Consider the following 6,071-nt stretch of genomic DNA (forward strand, 5'->3'; position numbering starts at 1 on the left):
GCGAATTGGCTAGACAATTTTATTGGATTTTTATTGAACTTACTATAAGTTTTTCGCCGATTCTATAGAAAAAGTCAATAGCATTCGACTTTTCTACAACTTATTCTATTGAGATATTTTCTACAGAATTTCCTCGACTCAAATTTTCCAAGTTTTTTGTCTGATTTTCTTTATGAGAAGAAAAGAAAAATGGAATGGAAAAAATTGGAAAATTGGAGGCGAGAAAATTCTATAGAAAATATCTGAAGAGAATAAGTTATATAGAAACATCTAATTCTGATTAAACATTTCAATAGAATCGGCTAAAAATCTAATAAAAAGTTCAATGAAAATCCAATAGAATTTTCTATCGAATTCACTAGGTTTTTTTATTAAATTTTTTCGTGCATAAACCTCCAATCTCTCTTGGACAAGAATTATGTGAAAATGAAGCGAAGCAAAACAAATAGGAAATAAAAAGTAGAGAAACGATAATAGTAACATAAATTTAATGCTATTATTGATTGAAGCTTCGATTTTTTTTTTCTACGATAGTGAATAGAATGAGCCTCTGTCGATTTACTTCATCATCCATATCTAGTAGACTTCTAATTCCATTGATGAGTGGCATGTATGATCCGAGTTATTGCACAAGATCGTATGGACCATATTATTCCCCTAATTTATTTTATTTGTTTTGAGAGAGACGCACTACTGCGCACCTCGATGACGGGAACCTCGTGAAGTGAGTTAGTTTGAATTCGAGCATAGCTGATTCTGGACACATTAACCTCATCAATTCTCGGAAATAAAGCGGAAGGGGACAACTTTCGAGATATTTTTAGGGCTAATAATTTCATCACAACATAAAATTTTCATGACAGGAATATAGTTTTTGATGACAATGCAAATATCTGGAAAATGAGTGATTTTAGGGGAAAATGTCACAAGATCTTTTCTGTTGCTTGAGAAATTTCTAACAAAAAAGTTATTTTTATATTTTTCTCTAAATCGAGTAGCTATCGAGATATTGGCAATAAACCGTTTCAATTTTATGAAAATCAAATAGGAAAACGATTTTATAGAGTCAATCCTGATAAAATGATACATAAAATTATTATTTCGAGTTAATTATTTTGGCTGACTAAATATTATCTATTTTATTTCACAATTTGACAATTTTAATAAATATTAAATAGGCGAATTTCTTTTTCATAACAAAAATCTCAAACACTTTAAATATTTTTTTAAAATTAAACAGCAAAAATGATATTATTCCCGCTAATTATCAGTAACTAATTTCAGACATTAATCTTCTGAATTGAGCTATGTGAATACTGTTCCATTCGGGATATTTTATAAATCGAAAATAGAAAATATTTTAAATAGAAATTCTCAATTTCGAAATTTTTAAATACTATTTAACTGTCCTGTTCGATAATTTTATCAGTCATGAATATCTTTACTAATTCAAAATTTCACGTGGACGACCTTCTGCACAAATACCGTTTTGCGATATTTCACTGAATACGATGTTTTTTTCGTAAATTCAGTAGCGAAGCGGAAAATCGGATTAAGTCGATTTTTCAATCGTAGGGGAAAAATTACGGAACGACTTGTTGTTCCCACAGCGATGAGTCATCAGACGGGGTGTTAATTTTTACGGACCAAATCCTAGAATTTACGTGGCGATTCGTACAATTCCAGTTTCGACTCATTCTTTTTATTGAATTTCACTTCGCTCGCGGATTACTTTTCAAAACGCAATTTTTACTTTTTTTTCAGGGAATTTTTATTGAATTTTTCTCTCCGTGTAGGTTTTCATCCAGATTCAGCATTGCTCAGAGGAAGGCACACCCGACTGCTTAACAATGCCTGTTCATCCACCAATTGTTGGATAAATCATAAAACTGTTCATACGATCTTTTTCCACAATTCACGAGCTCTAATTTTGTATTTTCATACGTCACAATCGATAGCTTCCAAGCAACCTTCCTTTTATTCCCACTGACTCCCAAAATTGCAATGAATTCTCCATTTTTCGCATCGCCGAATTCATTCTGCCCAAAAATATCAAGACATGTATTTGTTTTTCAATTCTGCACTTAAATTTTCCTCGACCCTGATGTTAAATCCACGACGGACTAAAAAAACAAGTTAGAAAAAATTGTAGACAATTTATTACCGAATAAAAACTAAGAGTAAAACGAAATATCGAGAATGACCAATTGATTTCCTTTAACAATCGAAGAACCTGAAGCTGAGAACGAATCCAGTGGGAAGGAAACTCCAGTAGCTGGCGAGGGGGAGAAAGCGGAAAAAACTAATATTACAAATTACCTAGCCTCCATAAAACAACGTCTGTGACTCACTTGTGGCTTGATGCCCTTATTATTACCTCTTTCTCACTTCGTGTATAATAAAACCGTGCCTAGACGCGTAATTCGATCATTCAATCATCCTCGGAAACGTGCAATCAGCACGATTCCAAGGCCACAAAGAATCCGATATTCTGGCCAAAACCTGATGTCCTCGGCATCAAATATTGATATTAACATGTTTTTGAATTTAATATCGTGGGTAACAGAATTTTTTTTTGTTAAACATCAATAGATGAACAAATTATTTGAACAGATTATTTCTCTATTTCCATTTCTGGAGTTCATTATCAATATAATAATTATTATTATTTTCACGAATTGTTATTAATTCTATCATAGCATCAATGTACATTTGCAATGCCAAAGATAATAACAAAAATTGAAATTGAAGATGAAAAGGAAAATTTCACTGGTGATTAATCGATGAATTTCAACTATTTTCGGTTCATAAATATAAACAAAGTACTTAAGTTCATTATAAACAATGGCAATAAAGTTCTATTATGAATATGTATTTAATTTAATGTCGTCGGTAAAATTTTTTAGTGAACATTAATAAATAAACAAATTAAGAATGAACTATTTGAGTGAAACATTTCATTATTTCTATCTCTGGAGTTCATTATCAATAGAATAATTATTATTACTTTCACTGATTGTCATGAATTCTATCATAGCATCAATAAACATTTGTAATTCCTTAAAAATTGAAACTGAAGATAAGTTATAACTAATAACTATTATTTTCCCTAGTTGTCAGGAATTTCATCGCAGCATAAACATCTCAATATTAAAACTACAGATCATGGACAGTATTCAACTTTGCATTAATCAATAAATGTGTGATGATTTCAAAGTTCATGAATGCGAAAAAAAATCTAATCATAAAAAATGAAGATAATAACACCAACTATTCATAATATCATATTTTTATAGTTCCTATCAGTGGTAGAAAAGATATAATTCTTCATCCAACATTGATAAATCGCGAAAATAACCAGCTTAAACAAATATCAGCATAAATACATTTATCATAAAAATATAAAAACTGAAGGTAAAAAAAAGAAAAAAAAATGATTTCTCAATGGATCGATAAATTTCGAACGCTTTGCGATTTATTCACGAAAAAAAAAATCATCATTTTCTGTTAAAAATGAATAGAAGAATAGAAGAATCAATAGAAGAATAAATTAAACAACAAAAAACAAAAGATTTGACCAAAAAAATCACCTCGCAGTTGATTAAGAAAATTGTTTTTTTTTGTTTGGGACTCGCAAATGCAAAAACAAAAATCGCATCAGTTAATCATCCGAGATGGGAATGACCCATGCATACTGATTCCCTTCCCCACCCCCCGGACGATGTACCATAATCCCCATAGGAAATGCACATGTCACTCCTCGTACATTTGATTTGATAAGGTAATATATTCAAGCTTCGTCTCCTCTGTTATGAACGCATTATATGTATTTCCAGTGTCCCGTGCACGTCCAATCCACGTTCGTGATCCATGCGAATGGATCTATTATCTTCAACAACGTGACAAGGTTGTGTGGGCTTGTGGGCAGTCTGCTAATGCGTCCAAGGGACGGATGTGACGTAATTTGAGGTCACCCACGCGAATGATGACCAGCGGACTGCTCACATTTTTCAATATCAGGGGCTTTAATTATCAACTTTTTGGATTATGCTGGGGCCTGTCTCTTCAATCACCCCCTGCGCTGTGGGGGTAATTTCAAGTGATTGCGATTTTTTCAGTGGATAATTCAGTAGTGAAGTGGTAAACGGAGATAAGTCGACTTATCTCTCAGTTGAGTTTTTGAGGAATATTTCCAAATCTAAAGGAGATAGCGAAATTTTCGTAATTGCATTTGTTGTAGCACTCAATCGGCTCCACAAAAAAGGTTATAGCAAAAATTTTGCTATCTCCCTTAGATTCCGAGATATTGATTGAAAATTGGTCAATAGTCAAAATTGACTTATCTCCTTTTACCATTTCATTACTGAATTCAATAAGGGAGCGGGTGTCATAGACGAAAAAAAATAGTATAGTTCGATACACCCGGAAAAATGATTTGTTTGATACAAATAAAGTTTATTTGAATCGAATAAATACGTTCATTTAAATGGTACCAAATAAAGTTTTCTTTCAAATTAAATAAAACATTTATTCAAGGTTTTGGCTATATTAAATAAATGTTTTTTTACTATTAATGAATCTTTATTTGATCCGAATGAATTCTTTATTTATAAAATTTTCGTCTGAATGTTTCGTGTTAAATATCGGAAACTTTTATCGTGTTTAATTTCCACTGAAATTCCAGGACATCTCGTCATTGAAAAATTCAATATTCCATTGATTTTCTGTTCGAATGATCTGAAAATTAATAAAATACTTGATTTTTTAGTTCAATTATTCCGTGAAAATTCGGACAAATCAGGAAAGTTCAGGGAAAAGTGAAAAGTCATGAATTTCCTTGAATATTCTACCTAAAACTTGAAATGTCCCTCTCATCAGAATTACTATCACATTTTTCATGAAATTGCGAAAAATTTCTAACAGTGTATTAAAAAAATTTCTTTATTTGAACCAATTTTTTTTTCTTTGAACTATGTCAATATTTATTTGATACTACAAATTTATTATCGCTTTGATAATTTTCGTTGGTCATAAAATCGAAAAACATTGACCGAAAAACATGGAATAATTGATCACCCTATGAGAGAAACTCCGCCGAGTGTCGTTTTTCTTTGATCACAATTGACTGGTTAGTCGGAAAAATGAAAAGAAATTTGACTTTGTCAATTGAAGTGTCTAAAAAATTATAGTAGTTTTTAGAACAACATATTTTCCAAAATTCCTACAGAAAACAAATTATTTCGGACAGATGAATTATTTTTTCCCATGTTAAATGACATTGCCCATGACGCGACGTTGCCGGAAACTCGCTAAACGCAGTCGGACAATGTAGAGTGAATTCGGCAACGCTAAAGCCTAAATAACACGGCGGGGAATCCCCGCGGAGGTGACCAGAGTCGCAGGGTCGCGTTTGGTGACCAGACTAGGGTTAAAATAAGAAAACTGTTTATTTGAACTAAATAAGTTGTTTATTTGATATTAATAAACCATTTATTTGAAATAAATACACTATAAGAAAATTACCTTTAAAATTTTACGTGAAAAAGCTTGAAATTTTTAACAACGACAAAGTTGCTTGAAATTTCTGTATATTTCTGCATTGAGAAATCAGTTAATTTCTTGAATATTCATGTAAGTCTCTATTTTCAGGTCCATTCGGTACTGAACAACCTTGAAAATTTGGAAAATTCAGGCAATAACTTTTCTAAATTCTCAATCTATTGAAAATTGAATTGTATGTGATGCTCAACTTTCAAGACGTATGAGAAATTTAATGCGCGTTTTCATTTGAAATTGAATTCAACGTCACAACATCGAAAATTCAGATGACGTTGTGACCGAAATTTCAAGAAATTCCTAACAGTGTAAGCTGTTATTCCAAATTTAATAAAAATTTTCAATTCGCTAGGTTTTCTATGAATTTTCTTCCAAGGTGCTTTTATCTCTTCAGAACGCCCCGCACCCTGTTCTAGTCTCACAAATTTCGCAATTCAGATTCTCTCGGGAAAAAAATACTCCAATTGTTCGGATCAGTTGGCGGACACCTGAGCCATCCGTCCCAATTCTGATTG

The sequence above is a fragment of the Diachasma alloeum genome, unplaced genomic scaffold, assembly GCF_001412515.2.
Source record: "Diachasma alloeum isolate Michigan unplaced genomic scaffold, Dall2.0 Dall_scaffold_00201, whole genome shotgun sequence".
NCBI lineage: Eukaryota > Metazoa > Arthropoda > Insecta > Hymenoptera > Braconidae > Diachasma > Diachasma alloeum.